This window comes from Coregonus clupeaformis, chromosome 18 (assembly GCF_020615455.1).
Source record: "Coregonus clupeaformis isolate EN_2021a chromosome 18, ASM2061545v1, whole genome shotgun sequence".
NCBI classification, from domain to species: Eukaryota; Metazoa; Chordata; class Actinopteri; order Salmoniformes; family Salmonidae; genus Coregonus; species Coregonus clupeaformis.
In genome coordinates, this window is record NC_059209.1 from 22,731,905 (window position 1) to 22,750,763 (window position 18,859).

General features: G+C 44.8%; 1 protein-coding gene across 5 annotated transcripts in view; it reads left to right on the forward strand.

Moving 5' to 3' along the window:
• Positions 1-5,074: 5,074 nt before the first annotated feature.
• The window catches only part of LOC121550191 (apoptosis-inducing factor 3), a 49,443-nt gene continuing 35,658 nt past the window's right edge, over positions 5,075-18,859 (forward strand). For 2 of the 5 annotated variants that reach the window (XM_041862321.2, XM_041862325.2), the window contains exon 1: positions 10,537-11,087. The gene's annotated coding sequence lies outside the window, so the exon portion shown is untranslated. Of the gene's footprint in view, positions 5,236-5,371; positions 5,443-10,536; positions 11,088-18,859 lie in introns of those variants that run through there. The other 3 variants (XM_041862322.2, XM_041862323.2, XM_041862324.2) reach the window with 3 other exon arrangements.

Sequence of the window (18,859 nt, forward strand, 5' to 3'; positions counted from 1 at the left end):
GTCCCTGGTTCCCGAGACATATCACGATTTGGGGGAAGTTTTCAGTAAGCAGAGGGCTCTGTCACTCCCTCCCCACCGACCATATGATTGTGCCATCAACCTGTTCCCTGGAGCTGTCTACCCCAAGGGAAGGTTATACAGTATCTCCCGACCTGAACGTGAGGCTTTGGAGACCTACATCAAGGAGTCCCTAGCTGCTGGTCTCGTTCGTCCCTCGTCATCACCCCTGGGGGCAGGATTCTTCTTTGTGGGTAAGAAGGATGGCTCTCTTCGACCGTGTATTGATTATCGGGGGTTGAATGACATCACGGTCAAGAACAAGTATCCCCTGCCCTTGATGAGTTCTGCCTTCGACTCCTTACAGGGTGCTACGGTGTTCACCAAGCTAGACCTACGCAATGCGTATCACATGGTCCGGATCAGAGAGGGGGCCGAGTGGTTGACGGGTTTCAATACACCCGATGGGTCACTTCGAGTATCAGGTGATGCCGTTTGGACTGACCAATGCTCCAGCGGTATTCCAGAGTATGGTGAACGACGTCCTGAGAGATATGATCGGTCTCTTTGTGTTTGTGTACCTGGATGACATTCTGATCTTCTCGAAGGAACCTTCCGACCACGTCCAGCATGTCCGGCAGGTTCTGCAGCGATTGTTGGAGAATCGCCTGTTCGTGAAGGCCGAGAAGTGCGAGTTTCACGCCCACACGACATCCTTTCTCGGGTACATCATCTCCAGGGGAGAGATTAGGATGGACCAGGAGAAGGTTAGAGCGGTTCTGGAATGGGCCCAGCCCGGTACGAGATTGCAGCTCCAGAGATTTTTGGGGTTTGCGAATTTCTACCGCAGATTCATCCGGGATTACAGCCGTGTGGCCGCTCCGTTAACTGCCTTGACTTCCAGTATCAGGACCTTCAAGTGGAATCCGGAGGCGGATCGAGCGTTTCTGGATTTGAAGAGGCGATTCACCAACGCACCGATTCTCTCTCAACCGGACACGGCCCGTCAGTTCGTCGTTGAAGTGGACGCGTCTGATGTGGGAGTTGGCGCCATCCTGTCGCAGCGATGCTCCACGGACAGTAAACTCCATCCCTGCGCCTACTACTCTCGTCGCCTTTCGCCTGCGGAGAGGAATTACGATGTGGGTAACCGGGAGCTTCTCGCGGTGAAACTTGCCTTGGAGGAGTGGCGCCACTGGTTGGAGGGGGCGGAGCAACCGTTTATTGTCTGGACTGACCACAAGAATCTTGCTTACGTGCAATCGGCTAAACGTCTCAACTCCCCGTCAGGCCAGGTGGGCGTTGTTTTTCGGACGATTCAAGTTTTCCCCTGACGTTCCGACCTGGATCTAAGAACGGCAAGGCGGACGCCTTGTCCCGGATGTTCTCCAAGACGGAGGAGAGTGGGTCCAAGACCGAGACAATTCTCCCCCGGAACTGCGTCGTGGGAGCAGTTATGTGGAAGATTGAGGAGGAGGTGCTGGCGGCCCTTCGGACTCAGCCCGGTCCCGGTAACGGTCCACCCGGTCGGTTGTTTGTGCCTGAGTCGGTTCGTCCTGCTGTCCTCAAATGGTCCCACGCCAGCAAGATGGCTTGTCACCCTGGCGTGGCTCGGACAATGGCGTTTCTTCGCAGACGTTTTTGGTGGCCTGCCATGGCCGAGGATACTCGGGGTTTTGTTGCTGCCTGTCCAGTGTGTGCGCAGAATAAGAGTACCAATCGGCCCAGCTCTGGACTACTTCACCCCCCTTCCTATTCCCCGGCGACCATGGTCGCATCTGGCCCTGGACTTCGTCACTGGGTTGCCCGCTTCTGAGGGGAACACGGTCGTTCTGACTATCGTGGACAGATTCAGCAAGTTCGCCCACTTTGTGCCAATTGCCAAGCTTCCCTCTGCCTCGGAGACGTCCGAGATCCTGGTTAGGGGAGGTTTCCCAGGGTCCACGGTTTGCCCAGTGATATCGTTTCCCGACCGTGGCCCTCAGTTTACCCTCTGCTGTCTGGAAGTCCTTCTGTTTGGCCATTGGAGCTACAGTCAGTCTCACATCTGGTTTTCACCCCCAATCCAATGGTCAGGCGGAGAGAGCCAACCAGAAGATGGAATCCACGCTACGCTGCCTGGTCTCTTCCAACCCCACCTCCTGGGTCTCTCAGTTGCCTTGGGTTGAGTATGCCCACAATACTCTCCCTACATCTGCCACTGGGATGTCTCCCTTCCAGTGCCTGTATGGCTACCAACCTCCCCTGTTCCCTTCTCAGGAGAAGGAGCTCTCAGTGCCTTCCGGTTCAGGCCCATATTCGTCGTTGCCACCGGACCTGGCATCGGGCCAGAAAGGCACTCCTTAGAGTTTCGGACCGGTATCAGCTCCAGGCGAATCGTCGCCGGATTCCCGCTCCCACCTATACCATCGGAGATAGGGTCTGGTTGGCCACACGGGATCTTCCGTTACGGACTGAGTCTAGGAAGTTGTTACCGAAGTTCATTGGTCCGTTTGTGGTGGAGAAGGTGATCAATCCAGTGGCAGTTCGACTCAAACTACCGAGGACGCTCAGAGTCCATCCCACCTTTCATGTCTCCTGCCTCAAGCCTGTTTTCCTCAGTCCTCTGTTGCCTCCTCCGCCTCCTCCTCCTCCTCCTCGGATGATCGGAGGTGGTCCTGCCTACACGGTGCGACGCATCATGGATTCCAGACGGCGGGGCCGGGGTTTCCAGTATCTCGTGGACTGGGAGGGGTATGGTCCTGAAGAGAGGAGTTGGATTCCGCGGCGACAGATCCTAGATGCTGACCTCATCCGTGACTTCTACCGCCTCCATCCTGGCGCTCCGGGGAGTCCGCCCGGTGGCGTTCGTCGGAGGGGGGGTACTGTAACGATCCCGGCAGTCTGAGTCGGGTCCTGTCTGTGGACTAGTTTTTTCTGTTCGTGATCTCCAGTTTCCCGAGGGTTCTGGAACGCTCCGGGGAGCTCTCGTGATTTCCGCACCTGCATCCCATCAGCAATCTGCACACCTGGTCCTGATCATCACCCTTCTTAGGCTCTGGCCTAACATCCATTCCCTGCCGGATCGTTAGCCATAAACAGTATGTTTTGCCAGCGTACCAGCCTCAGAGTACTAGCGTTAGTTTTGTTGTTTTTGCACCTTGTTGACCTGCCTTGTACTTACCTCCGTTTGTTCTGTCTACAGTCATTCTCCCGGAACCTTCACCCAACCCTGCCGTGCCATCAGTTCATCTGCTACTTCACCACCACCTACTCATCTCCGCCACCCGCTCCGTCTACTGGACTATTCTGCATCTGTTATCTGTAAATAAACACTCTCATTCGTTCAACTCACCTTGTCCTGGTCTGCTTCTGGGTTCGGTCTTAGAGAACCGTGACACTGAAATGCAGTGAAAATGTTTTTTTGGGATTAAGTTCATTTTCATGGCAAAGAGGGACTTTGCAATTAATTGCAATTCATCTGATCACTCTTCATGACATTCTAGAGTATATGCAAATTGCCATCATCAAAACTGAGACAGCAGACTTTGTGAAAATTAGTATTTGTGTCATTCTCAAAACTTTTGACCACGACTGTAGGTTATTAGGGTGTGGCACATGGGCTACTAACAGCTTACTACACAACATACACTTAGTATGACTTTCTTAGCTAGTGTATACATATATCCCTGGCATATTACATAATTTATGCAGCAGTATACAATACATTTTTGGACTCACCTTGTTGTGCTGTGCTCACTTGAACAGGAAGGTGGCGCGGCGGTCCTTCGTGGGCAAATTTTGTTATCAAACTTTGTCATCAAAGTCTGGCCATTCTCTGGATTTATGGTGCTTTCAAGACAACTGGGAACTCGGAAAAAAACAAGGTTGAATCATGATGACGTCAGTGATCTTCAGGTCGTAGCTCTAGAAAGAGGCCCAAGTTCCGGATTTACAATTCCAAGTTGGATGACCGTTCAAAACGTATTTTCCCAGTCGGAGCTCATTTTTCCAGAGTTCCCAGTTTTTTTGAACTCAGATTGAAGTCAGATTTCGCAGTTCCGAGTTAACAGTTGTTTTGAGCGTGGCACAAATCATGCTTCATTGACAGCATGGCCAATGTTGAATGTTTATCATTTTAAACTTGGAAAAGAGACCCTTAATCCCATACTTGGGACCACACAGCCACTCCACTGAATAGCAGGCTAGTGATTGCTTTGCAATGCTTGCAGTTAGCCACTGATTCCTTCCAAACCACTCAATGTTGAATTTGCGATTTCCAACTTGTTTTATCTATAATTTATCTTCATTATTTATCTTCATGTGACAAGGATTAAAAAGGATTTGCCAGTATATTGTCGACTTGATTCATGAGATTTTGAAAGTATGATGTTGACATGATCAGTCCATTCAAAGCTACTGTAGATATAACGTGATTTGATGTAATTTTATCTGTGGCCAATTACCTTCTTGGATGAGCACTTCTAATGCAACTCCATGGCAGCACCCAAGGGGCTTGAATTTTCGATCTCTACCCTTAGACTTGGCGGTGATGTAGTGTCTCCATGAGAGACAGAACACTGAGCCAATCACGGCGCAACTAGAGAACATTACCAACACCTACGCTCCGTATTTTCTGCTGGCTGCCCCACCAACACAGAAAACTCTGAGCTAGGCTGAAACACCTGCATTTTGGAGTTGCCTTACTCAATAAAGCAAAGAAGAGACCATGTTTGTATGCGGCTTTATTAACTCAATGATTTTGTTATTTTTACATTGTTTGCAAACTGATATGTGACACGTATCAATGCCAAAATAACATGCTAAAAATCTGGGGCTCAAAACAGGTGGGGCTCTCCCTGAATGACGGGTCGCCACTACACAGTATAAATAAGATCAGCAGCATTCTTCGCATTGGCCTTAGGGTGAATGTAAACGACCGTGATAAATATTTGGAGAAACTCTCTTGGGAGATAGAAAGGTGACAGCAGTTCAATATGAGGTAGACATAGTCTCTCACGGACAGTTACATTGTTGCACCATCGGTGATTTATGTACAAGCAGACTCCGCCCCCTTGTGATTTCCCAGTCGAACTGCTGTCCCGGTCCAGTAGGAACAGACACCCAAATCCTTTTATCTCCAAAGACGAGTCCATGTCTGAGTCAGTCAGCCAAGTGTCATTAAAAGCCATAAACAGGCGTCTCTGTACTCGTGAAGATGATTGACCTTTGCCTGCAACTTCGCCAGGATAATAGAAGGTAAGGGGATGCGGTTAGCCTGCTGCTGATGTTTAATCCGTAATCGAACACCACCTCTCCTCCCTCGTTGGCCAGCCTTTCCACGGTTGTGATCATTAATCCATTCATCGGTTGCCAACACTTTCATGTGTTTCAGAAGAGAGTCCACAGACTTGTTAAGGGATTTATCCACCGAAGCAGGGCGATCCCATTGTAGCAGGGACTCCCGTGAGTATTGTTTTAAATGACGCCTCTATATTTGTAGTGACTGGGTGTATTGATGCACCATCCAAAGTGTAATTAATAACTTCACCATACTCAAAGGGATATTCAATGTCTATTTTTACCCATCTACCAATAGGTGCCCTTTGCGAGGCATTGTAAAACCTCCCTGGTCTTTGTGGTTGAATCTGCTCAACTGAGAGACCTTTACAGATAATTGTATGTGTGGGGTACAGAGATGAGTTAGTCATTCAAAAATCATGTTAAACGCTATTATTTCACAGAGTGAGTCCATGCAACTTATTATGTGGCGTGTTAAGCACATTTGTACTCCGGAACTTATTTAGGCTTGCCATAAAAAAGGAGTTGAACACTTATTGACTCAAGACATTTCAACTTTTCATTTTTATTATTTTGTAAACATTTCTAAAAACATAATTTGACATTATGGGGTATTGTGTGTAGACCAGTGACAAAACATCTCAATTTAATCAATAACAAATTCAGGCTGTAACACAACAAAATGTGGTCAAGGGGTTGTGAATACATTTTCTGAAGGCACTGTAGAGGTTCTACGACAGGTCTGAGGCAGTCATTAGATTATGAGCGATTTGGGATTTTGGTAATGAGGCCCTTTATCTACTTCCCCAGAGTCAGATGAACTCGTGGATACCATTTTTATGTCTCTGTGTCCAGTATGAAGGAAGTAAAAAAAAAAAAGGAAAAGATAAGATTACTTTGAGCAGTGCTTTTCCACACTCACTAAAGCTCTTAAAGGATAATTTGCCAAAAATGGTATCTGTTTTTTTAGGGTCCCTGATCAATATTACATAACATAAGGGGAAGCTATTTATTTTGTAATGCAAACCCTGCAGTTGTTTCCTTAGTGTAATTTATTGACAGTCCCTAACTAGCTCCAGATATAGGCTATCCAAAGTCAAAACCAATTTTGGTTAGCAGCTACCTTTGCCACTGCTAGCTAAACATCTATGGGAGTGGTAAGGTCATGTGTTAGCTGTTAATTTGTTTTGTTGCCATATCATCTTTAAGTAACGTCAAGCTAAATGATTGAGTTGATTTGGCCATGCCCCATGCCTTTACCACTCCCATTCATTTTTAGCTAGTGGTGGCTAAAGTTAGCTGAAGTTTGTACGGGCTGTTTAAAGAAAACCGAACCATGGATTGGTGAGGGATCGTCTAACAATAAGTGTTGTAAAATACGGAACTTCCCTTTTAATATGTTTGGCAATTGCTGAGATTCATTGCAACAGGGAAGATAAATGAATTGTAAACCTCAACCGATACTTCCTATGGTCTTTTAGTGCACTGCCAGTGTGAGAGGGGAGAGATGCATTCCAAAGCCAAGGCTCTTCTGTGTTTTGTGTAGTTTGGGGGAGGGACTTGGCCACATGAGGCAGCCTGAGTTCTTAATGCACATTTAGGCATGAGAGGGGCTAGACGAAAAAGTTTGTTTGAGGAAAGACTGTATGTAGCCTACTGTAAATGTAAAAGGGAGCAAGTTCAAACAATCATATTTATCACCAATAAGAGTAAAGTAAAATGAGTCACTCTCTGTGTCAAAGTGAGTTAAATCAGATGTTTTGTATTTACACAGCCTAGTATTGCCCAGAGAGGGGCAGGGGTTAAACCTACACTTAAAGCTGCTGACATTAACATTTTGAGATATATAGCTCGTAAATGAGTCACCCATTTGCAAGCCTGTAGTACTTTAATCTGGGTTTTTGGAGTGCTTGGCTGGCTGTCCCCTGGGCCAGGGTGCGGATAGGAGTACTACCATAATAAAATTAAACAGTGACGTACCAGTGATTTCATGTTGTGACCCTCCTCCTGCCCTTGGGGAGAGACGATCAGTCATCTTGCTTCCCTTATAGTAACAATAACACTTGACAGACACACATGTACATGCATGCATGCACACACACACACACACACACACACACACACACATTCACACGTTCACACACACAGCGGTGCTGTTCTTTCTCTGTGTGACCAGCAGAGGGTATTTTGAGCAGAGCAGCAAGACAAGAGAGCCCAAATTATGCTTGTTTGCAGTGGCTGAGCATTATAGCCAAATCAAAACATTTGACTTGCAATGTTATGGTTCAGGTATTTTAATCGCCTTTGTTTTTATTGACCTATATAATATTTTAAATACTTTTTGTTTACTTTCTAGCATTCAAAAAATAGAAAGCTATCTTCACATCCCCAAAACATGTCACTGCAACTCAACTCCTTACTACCAGGACAAGCCAATTTGCTTGCCTGTAGTACTTTAAACAGTGCATAAAGATGTGGAGTATAAAGGACTTGCATAATGTTTTATCATTGATAAACAGTTCCATATAAACAAAATCATGTATGATGAGTAACTATTTGTCAATGTAAGTGTTTTCATGTTGCAAAGCCAAGGGGCTCAAATGCCAAAGCAATTCAAGAATACCCCAGCTGTGTGTTGGTGCTGTATTTCCCATAAAATCAATCACTTTACATGTAATATGATATGAGGGACTGTATGGCCTTGCCATTGTCATAAATTAGAGAGGGGATTTGACAATCCACCTGGATACTCCCAATCATTGTAAATAAGCAATTCAATCAGAGAAACCAGCACACCTATGCCCCCTCCCCCAAGAAAACATGTCAAGGACAACAAGGACCACTTCAGTGTTCCCTTTTCCCACTCTATCCACCAAGCAAAGGGGAAAACAATCATTTTCTGGTTGTAAACTGGTTTTCTGTTGATAAAGACATCAGATTACAACCAGGCAAAGACGTCTTTTTCCCTAACGTCTTGGAAATATTTAATATTTTGGTTATTAACTACTCAGCTTTACGACCAGTAAGAAATGTCGTCTTTTGGTCGATTCCTTTTACAACCAATATACTTTGTCATATTTCGGTTATTAACTGGTTATTAAATTAGGCCCTAATCTATGGATTTCACATGACTGGGAATACAGATATGCATCTGTTGGTCACAGACACCTTAAAAAAACAAAAGTAGGGGCGTGGATCAAATAAACTGTCAGTATCTGTGACCACCATTTGCCTCATGCAGCGCAACACATCTCCTTTACATAGAGTTGATCAGGCTGTTGATTGTGGCCTGTGGAATGTTGTCCCACTCCTCTTCAATGGCTGTGTGAAATTGCTGGATATTGGCGGGTACACATCGATCCAGAGCATCCCAAACATGCTCAATGGGTGACATGTCTTTTGAGTATGCAGGCCATGGAAGAACTGGTATATTTTCAGCTTCCAGGAATTGTGTACAGATCCTTGCGACATGGCTGTGCATTATCATGCTGAAACATGAGGTGATGGCGGCGGATGAATGGCACGATAATGGGCCTCAGGATCTCAACACGGTATCTCCTGTGCATTCAAATTGCCATTGATAAAATGCAATTGTGTTCGTTGTCCATAGCTTATCCCTGCCAATACCATAACCCCACTGCCACCATGGGGCACTCTGTTCACAACGTCTGCCATCTGCCCGGTACAGTTGAAACCGGGATTCATCTGTGAAGACCACACTTCTCCAGCGTGCCAGTGGCCATCGAAGGTGAGCATTTGCCCACCGAAGGTCAAGACCCTGGTGAGAATGACAAACACGCAGATGAGCTTCCCTGAAACGGTTTCTGACAATTTGTGCAGAACTACTTTGGTTGTGCAAACCCACAATTACATCAGCTGTCCGGGTGGCTCGTCTGAAGCCAGATGTGGAGGTCTTGGGCTGGTGTGGTTACACGTGGTCTGCGGTTGTGAGGCCGGTTGGATGTACTGCCAAATTCTCTAAAATGATGTTGGAGGCGGCTTATGGTTGAGAAATTAACATTAAATTCTCTGGCAACAGCTCTGGTGGACATTCCTGCAGTCAGCATGCAATTGCACGCTCCCTCAACATGAGATATCTGTGGCATTGTGTTATGTGAAAAAACGGCACATTTTAGAGTGGCCTTTTATTGTCCCCAGCACAAGGAGCACTTGTGTAATGATAATCATGCTGTTTAATCAGCTTCTTGAAATGGCAAAGGAGAAATGCTCACTAACAGAGATATAAGCAAATTAGTTGAAACTGGAATTTGTGCACAACATTTTTGAGAAATAAGCTTATTGTGCGTATGGAACCTTTCTGGGATCTTTTATCTCAGCTCATGAAATATGGGACCAACATGTTGCATTTATATTTTTGTTCAGTATACAACTGGACCATAATGGTACATAGTGACGTCATTGCAATCAGTTTTGCCCGCTAGGCAGTCAAGCCAGCCAGTAGTCAGTCAGATAGGCATTTAAAGTAGGCAGAACATTTCCACACAGACAGGCATGTAGGTTAGGGTTAAGGTTAGGGTTAGGGGAAGGGTTAGCTAACATGCTAAGTAGTTGCAAAGTAGCTAAAAAGTATTAAGTAGTTGTACAGTTGCTAATTAGCTAAAATGCTAAAGTTTTCCATGATGAGATTCGAACACCCAACCAACATATCATGCTAGGGCCTCCCGAGTGGCACAGCGGTCTAAGGCACTGCATCGCATTGCTTGAGGCATCACTACAGACCCGGGTTCTATCCTGGGCTGTGTCGCAGCCGGCCGTGACCGGGAGACCCATGAGGCAGCGCACAATTGGCCCAGCGTCGTCCGGGTTAGGGGAGGGTTTGGCCGGCCGAGATGTCCTTGTCCCATTGCGCTCTAGCAACTTCTGTGGCGGGCCGGGCGCATGCTTGGTGACACGGTCGCCAGCTGTACGGTGTTTCCTCCGACACATTGGTGCGGCTGGCTTCCGGGTTAGCAGTGCGGCTTGGCAGGGTCGTGTTTCGGAGGACGCATGGCTCTCGACCTTCGCCTCTCCCGAGTCAGGAAGGGAGTTGCAGCGATGGGACAAGACTGTAGCTACCAATTGGATAACTCGAAAAAGGGGTAAAAAGTAAAAATGACATCATAAAAAAACGAAACGTATCATGCTAATTTCAATGTCCTGGATTTACATTTACTATGTTACGTCTAGTCCATGAGACCAGGCAGTGCAGGGGGGAGCCAAGCCAGTCTTTGAACAGGCTAAGCTGGCAGTCAGGCCTTTAGCATCTGAAGGCGATGCTGAAAGGATCTAAGCAGGAGGGGGACTGTGTGTGTTTGTCTGCGTCAGTGCGTGTGTGTGTGTGTGTATGGATGCGTGTGTGGGAGAGAGCGAAAGAGTAAGGGGGGAGAGAGCCGAGCACTGTGAGAATTCGTGCGGTGTTAGCATCCACCCAGCAACTCCGTCAATACTGCATACAGCTTGGAAACTGGCAGAGGTCCCTAGTGCTGCATTCGCCGCCTCCGTCAGCGAGAGAGAGCAGCTTCCATGATCCCCCCTGATCACTGTGCTGCTCGAGAGGTTTCTGTCAGTGATAGCACACCCACTAGAGCCCCGGCCGCTACTGCTGCATAGGAGGAAGTGGAGACAGGAGAGCTGAACGGGAGATACGGAGTGGGAATACTCTAGAAGAGAGAGGCAAACGCGGAGGAGGGACAGGATTCTTGGAGGACTGGTTCGATAGTATGCTACCGTGCTTCACAGGAAAGGCTGAACACTGGGACGTTTGACAGACAGGCACTCGGCAGTGCACCAGCTCTACACTGGCTTGTTGGGTAAGATCCTTTTCCTCTTTTACATTTTATGATTGTGCTTGTTACTGCTGATATGATATCTTAGTGTGATGCTCAGTATATCAAATAGACTTTACTACATTCTGTGTTCTGCATGTGGTACAGCACTATGTCCATTCAGCATTATAGAGCCAAGGAAGTCACTTGTTTCAAATCAAATCAAATTGTATTGGTCACATACACGTGTTTAGCAGATGTTATTGCGGGTGTAGCGAAATGCTTGTGTTTCTAGCTCCGACAGTGCAGTATATCTAACAAGTAATATCTAACAATTTCACAACATATACCTAATACACACAAATCTAAGTAAAGCAACGGAATTAAGAATATATAAATAAAAATATGGACGAGGAATGTCAGAGCAGCATAGACTAAGATACAGTAGAATAGTATAGAATACAGTATAAACATATGAGATGAGTAATGCAAGATATGTAAACATTATTAAAGTGACTAGTGTTCCATTTATTAAAGTGGCCAGTGATTTCTAATCTATGTATATAGGCAGCAGCCTCTAATGTGCTAGTGAAGGCTATTTAACAGTCTAATGGCCTTGAGATAGAAGCTGTTTTTCAGCTTTGTTTCTGGGCCAGTTCCACATATTTCTGCAGTCCTGCTTAAAGAAGTGGAGCAATTTGGTGCAGTAATATATCAAATATTCTTACACACAGTACACCAATAAACACAAGACACTTCACAAATAAGCACACTGTTATACAGTGGCAAGTGTGTGTTTATGTTACAGTAATCAAACTAAACAGCCATGTAATATTGCCTCAATTAGGAACTCTTTCATTGAGGGATATTTTGCCCTCAACACAATGAATGGTCCACTGAGGGAGATAATAATTGTGTTTAGTTTCATTTTGATATACAGTATGTGTGTGTGTGCGTGCACTCACGTGATTGCGAGCGTGTGCGTGTGTGCAGTTAATGTGTACCTAGGTGCTGAATGTGTGAAACGCCTGGGAAATTGGTTGTTTCAATCGTTGTTTCTGACCATGGAAACATTGGTCCCCTGCAGGAGTGGACACCCCTCTGTAAAATGCTATTCTGGTTTTCCATGACATCACAACTCCTTTGGCCTAATTGGGAGGCAAATGCTGAAAGTAGCACAAAAATGCCCTGACACTATATCTCTATAGTGCCGCTGCCAGCTACTCAGCGTTACATATTTATTTAATTCTTCATTATTTTTCATTTATCTGTCAACTTCAAAATCAGACTCAATGTTTCAGTGCATGTTTTATTCCAGATAGTGGTCTTTTAATTTAATGTTAGTAAATTCAGTTCAGTTTCATGTTTGGAGTGGTGAAAGTTGTTAAGTCTGGAATGTAACGTATGATGTCTGAAATGTGTTTTTACCATGATCAGGCTGCAGAGGTCAGGTTGTTGAGCTTGTTGTGGAATTCAGAGGGTAACCATTAGTACACTTGGTGGGACAAGGCAGGAATACCACGTGGTACCAGATAAGTTATATCTACCTACAATTAGTTGTGTTAACCATGTAACTCCACTCCAAACATGAATCTGAACTGAATTTACTTAACTAATTGTAGGTAGATATAACTTCTCTGGTACCACGTGGTATTCCTGCCTTGTCCCACCAAGTGTACTAATGGTTACCCTCTGAATTCCACAACAAGCTCAACAACCTGACCTCTGCAGCCTGATCATGGTAAAAACACATTTCAGACATCATACGTTACATTCCAAACTTAACAACTTTCACCATCTATTGTATGGAAAGTTAACTGTCTAATAGACATAGTAGCTACATGGAACCTTGTTCATCTTGGACATGTAGATGCATTATTCCATAAATTAACTTTGATGATGGAGTAAACGTTACTGTAAAATGATGAACCTTCTGTTTTCATGGAACTGTAATGACAGAAAACACATTTTACAGTGGAGAAACAACATAAAAACAATGTTAGATTTTGATCTTACCTTAAATAACTATCGTTTTTCCCTTAGGGACAACAAACTTAAACAAGCATGCAAGCATGTACAAGACAAAGGTGTGAATGCACTTAGTCACAATGTAGGATTGTTTCACATGCTTCAAGAGCCTCTCATTGGGGAATCTGATTAGCTCTAATCCAATGTTTATAATACATCAAGTGTAAAACTGGTAGCCTCTGGAAATAAACAAAAAAGTCACTCAAAAGCTTCTTTCCATCCTTTAACCTAGAGCCGATGTCCACGCCCCCACATACATCGAATTAGCATAATACATACATCTCCATACAAATCTGTCAGTTTAAACTAGCGATATCTGTTTTTTTTTTGCATTGGATGCATCTCAATCCACCGCATCCATCAATGTTGCACTTCCGCATCTGCGGTGAAAGGTGACTGAGCTAGAGCGGTGTTTGTCAGACCGTGAGACATCCCGAAAATCAGTCTTCTCACAAAATCATCTGTAGGGTCCGAACTGACTATACAAAAATATCTATGGAAAGATGCGACTCTCACGAACACGATGATGTTCTCCGTTTTGCTCTATGACCCCCACAAGCATCTTGGGACTGGTCTGAAGTCGGTACAGCCGACCTGCCAACTTCTGTCTGTAGCGTCCGAACAGTTTGGGCTACACACTAATATGACCCCTCTGTGGAAAGGTGACATTCTCACAATTCTCAGTTGTGTTGCTCTAGGACGCCCACAGGCCTCACAAGAATAATCTGAAGATCCCCTGTACCAGTTGAAAAAGTGAATGGAAGTACAGTATTTATGGAGACCGTTTAGTGCCAAAGAAAAAGTGGTCAAATACATGTACAAAAAATATATATACAGTGCCAGTCAAATGTTTGAACACACCTACTCATTCCAGGGTTTTAATTACATTTTACTATTTTCTACATTGTAGAATAATGGTGAAGACATCAAAACTATGAAATAACATTAATGGAATCATGTAGTAACCAAAAACGTGTTAAACAAATCAAAATATATTTGAGATTATTCAAAGTAGCCACCCTTTGCCTTGATGACAGCTTTGCACACTCTTGGCATTCTCTCAACCAGCTTCATGAGGTAGACACCTGGAATGCATTTCAATTAACAGGTGTGCCTTGTTAAAAGTTAATTTGTGGAATTTCTTTCCTTCTCAATGCGTTTAATGCGTCAGTTGTGTTGTGACAAGGTAGGGTTGGTATACAGATGATAGCCCTATTTGGTATAAGACCAAGTCCATATTATGGCAAGAACAGCTCAAATAAGCAAAGAGAAACGACAGTCCATCATTACTTTAAGACATGAAGGTCAGTGTGCAGTTGCAAAAACCATCAAGCGCTATGATGAAACTGGCTCTCATGAGGACCGCCACAGGAATGGAGACCTAAAGTTACCTCTGCTGCAGAGGATAAGTTCATTAGAGTTACCAGTCTCAGAAATCGGCAATTAACTGCACCTCAGATTGCAGCCCAAATAAATGCTTCACAGAGTTCAAGTAACAGACGCATCTCAACATCAACTGTTCAGAGGTGACTACGTAAATCAGGCCTTCATGGTCGAATTGCTGCAAATAAACCACTACTAAAGGACACCCTATAATAAGAAGATACTTGCTTGGGCCAAGAAACACGAGCAATGGACATTAGACCGGTGGAAATCTGTCCTTTGGTCTGATGAGTCCAAATTTGAGATTTTTGGTTCCAACCGCCATGTCTTTGTGAGACGCAGAGTATGTGAACGGATGATCTCCGCATGTGTGGTTCCCACCGTGAAGCATGGAGGAGGAGGTGTGATGGTGTGGGGGTGCTTTGCCGGTGACGCTGTCTGTGATTTATTTAGAATTCAAGGCAAACGTAACCAGCATGGCTACCACAGCATTCTGCAGCGATACGCCATCCCATCTGGTTTGCGCTTAGTGGGACTATAATTTGTTTTTCAACTGGACAATGACCCAAAACACTCCTCCAGGCTGTGTAAGGGCTATTTGACCAAGAAGGACAGTGATGGAGTGCTGCATCAGATGACCTGGGCTCCACAATCACCCGACCTCAACCCAATTGAGATGGTTTGGGATGAGTTGGACTGCAAAGTGAAGGAAAAGCAGCCAACAAGTGCTGAGCATATGTGGGAACTCCTTCAAGACTGTTGGAAAAGCATTCCATGTGAAGCTGGTTGAGAGAATGCCAAGAGTGTACAAAGCTGTCATCAAGGCAAAAGGTGGCTCCTTTGAAGAATCTAAAATATATTTGGATTTGTTTAACACTTTTTTGGTTAATACATGATTCCATATGTGTTATTTAATAGTTTTGATGTCTTCACTATTATTCTACAATGTAGAAAATAGTAAAAATAAAGAAAAACCCTTGAATGAGTAGGTGTGTGTCACGCCCAGATTCAGGGGACTCTTATATGTTGAGTCAGGGTGTGAATATTCTATGTTGTGTATATCTATGTATATGATCTAGTATGTGTAGATCTATGTTGGTAGGTGTGGTTCCCAATCAGAGGCAGCTGTCGCTCGTTGTCTCTGATTGGGGATCATACTTAGGCAGCCTGTTGGCATGCATTAGTTGTGGGATCTTGTTCCGTGTGGAGGCTTATTTAGTGTTCAGCCTTAGGACTTCACATTTCGTTTGGTTTGTTGTTTTGTCGTGTGTTTATCAGTTTAATAAACATGTACGCATTTCACGCTGCGCCTTGGTCTGACCCGTCCTTAAACGAACGTGACAGAGTGTCTAAACATTTGACTGGTACTATATATATATATATATATATGTGTTTCCTGATCTTTCTTTTATCTCAGATATACAGTGGCTTGCGAAAGTATTCACCCCCCTTGGCATTTTTGCTATTTTGTTGCCTTACAACCTGGAATTAAAATAGATTTTTGGGGGGTTTGTATCATTTGATTTACACAACATGCCTACCACTTTGAAGATGCAAAATAAAAAAGTGTGAAACAAACAAACTATTCACCCCCCCTACCCCCAAAAGTCAATACTTTGTAGAGCCACCTTTTGCATCAATTACAGCTGCAAGTCTCTTGGGGTATGTCTCTATAAGCTTGGCACATCTATCCACTGGGATTTCTGCCCATTCTTCAAGGCAAAACTGCTCCAGCTCCTTCAAGTTGGATGGGTTCTGCTGGCGTACAGCAATCTTTAAGTCATACCACAGATTCTCAATTGGATTAAGGTCTGGGCTTTGACTAGGCCATTCCAAGACATTTAAATGTTCCCCTTTAACCACTCGTGTGTTGCTTTAGCAGTATGCTTAGGGTCATTGTCCTGCTGGAAGCTGAACCTCCGTCCCGGTCTCAAATCTCTGGAAGACTGAAACAGGTTTCCCTCAACAATCATCATTCAATCATCATTCCTTCAATTCTGACCAGTTTCCCAGTCCCTGCTGATGAAAAACATCCCCACAGCATGATGCTGCCACCACCATGCTTCACTGTGGGGATGGTGTTCTCGGGGTGATGAGAGGTGTTGGGTTTGCGCCAGACATAGCGTTTTCCTCAATTTTAGTCTCATCTGACCAGAGGACCTTCTTCCATATGTTTGGGGAGTCTCCCATATGCCTTTTGGCGAACACCAAACGTGTTTGCTTATTTTTTTCATTAAGCAATGACTTTTTTCTGGCCACTCTTCCGTAAAGCCCAGCTCTGTGGAGTGTACGGCTTAAAGTGGTCCTATGGACAGATACTCCCATCTCCGCTGTGGAGCTTTGCAGCTCCTTCAGGGTTATCTTTGGTCTCTTTGTTGCCTCTCTGATTAATGCCCTCCTTGCCTGGTCCGTGAGTTTTGGTGGGCGGCCCTCTCTTGGCAGGTTTGTTGTGGTGCCATATTCTTTCCATTTTTTAGTAATGTGTTTAATGGTGCTCCGTGGGATGTTCAAAGTTTCAGATATTTTTTTATAACCCAACCCTGATCTGTACTTCTCCACAACTTTGTCCCTGACCTGTTTGTAGAGCTCCTTGGTCTTCATGGTGCCCCTTGCTTAGTGGTGTTGCAGACTCTGGTGCCTTTCAGAACAGGTGTATATATACTGAGATCATGTGACACTTAGATTGCACACAGGTGGACTTTATTTAACTAATTATGTGACTTCTGAAGGTAATTGGTTGCACCAGATCTTATTTAGGGGCTTCATAGCAAAGGGGTTGAATACATATGCGCTCACCACTTTTCCATTATTGTTTTTTTTTGAATTTTTGGAAACAAGTTATTTTTTTCATTTCACTTCACCAATTTGGGCTATTTTGTGTATGTCCATTACATGAAATCAAAATACAATCCATTTAAATTACAGGTTGTAATGCAACAAAATAGGAAAAACGCCAAGGGGGATGAATACTTTTGCAAGGCACTGTAGGTAGGACAGACACTTCAGAACAAACTTCCTTTAGATGTTTTTGGGGGGACTATCTGTTGTTCCATGTAGTGAATCTTGTTATTCAATGCGTTTGTATTGGCTAATAGCAGTAAGGCCAAATGATCCTTGGTATGACCTTCTTAAAAAATCCCCCCGTCCCCCTCCCCCGGCTTAGACTGTTATCGGTAAACAATTATTATTTCATCAGCTTTCCAGGGACAATTTTTTAGATCAATCAAAGTTGTGCAACAAGCCAAGTATTCGATCAGTAGTGCAGGTTTTATAATATAACAAGAATGTTCAAAATGATAACTTCACAGGCTTGATTAGGCTCAGGACAAACATGGTAAATAGCTGTTAAATGTCTTGGGACAAAAAGGTTGTTGGTCAAGCGGTGGTTAACAAACTTGGAAAAGATTCTTCAAGCTGTTCTTGTATTTCACAAACCTGGAGTAATGGGGGAGGTGTGGTCGAACATTAAGTGTGGTGTTACTTTGTCATGATCGTCTGCCCTTATCAGCCATGGATGAAAGCGAGCGGCCTAATCTTTAACCAAGGCCTGATTTTACATTTAAATTTTTTACATTTACGTCATTTAGCAGACACTCTTATCCAGAGCGACTTACAAATTGGTGCATTCACCTGGGGATAACCACTTTACAATAAAACATTTTTGGGGTGGGGTAAGGGGGGGTAGAAGGATTACTTTATCCTATCCCAGGTATTCCTTAAAGAGGTGGGGTTTCAAGTGTCTCCGGAAGGTGGTGAGTGACTCCGCTGTCCTGGTGTCATGAGGGAGCTTGTTCCACCATTGGGGTGCCAGAGCAGTGAACAGTTTTGACTGGGCTGAGCGGGAACTGTGCTTCCGCAGAGGTAGAGGGGCCAGCAGGCCAGAGGTGGATGAACGCAATGCCCTCGTTTGGGTGTAGGGACTGATCAGAGCCTGAAGGTATGGAGGTGCCGTTCCCCTCACAGCTCCGTAGGCAAGCACCATGGTCTTCATGGATTCAGCAGGGAGGAGAAGGTGGCAAAGAGCTTCCTAGGGTTAGAGGCAGATGCTTGGAATTTAGAGTGGTAGAAAGTGGCTTTAGCAGCAGAAACAGATGAAGAAAATGTAGAGAGGAGGGACTGAATAGATGCCAGGTCCGCAGGGAGTCTAGTTTTCCTCAATTTCCGCTCGGCTGCCCGGAGCCCTGTTCTGTGAGCTCGCAATGAGTCGTCAAGCCACGGAGCAGGAGGGGAGGACCGAGCCGGCCGGGAGGATAGGGGACATAGAGAGTCAAAGGATGCAGAAAGGGAGGAGAGGAGGGTTGAGGAGGCAGAATCAGGAGATTGGAGGGAGAAGGATTGAGCAGAGGGAAGAGATGATAGGATGGAAGAGGAGAGAGTAAGCGGGAGAGAGAGAGCGAAGGTTGCGA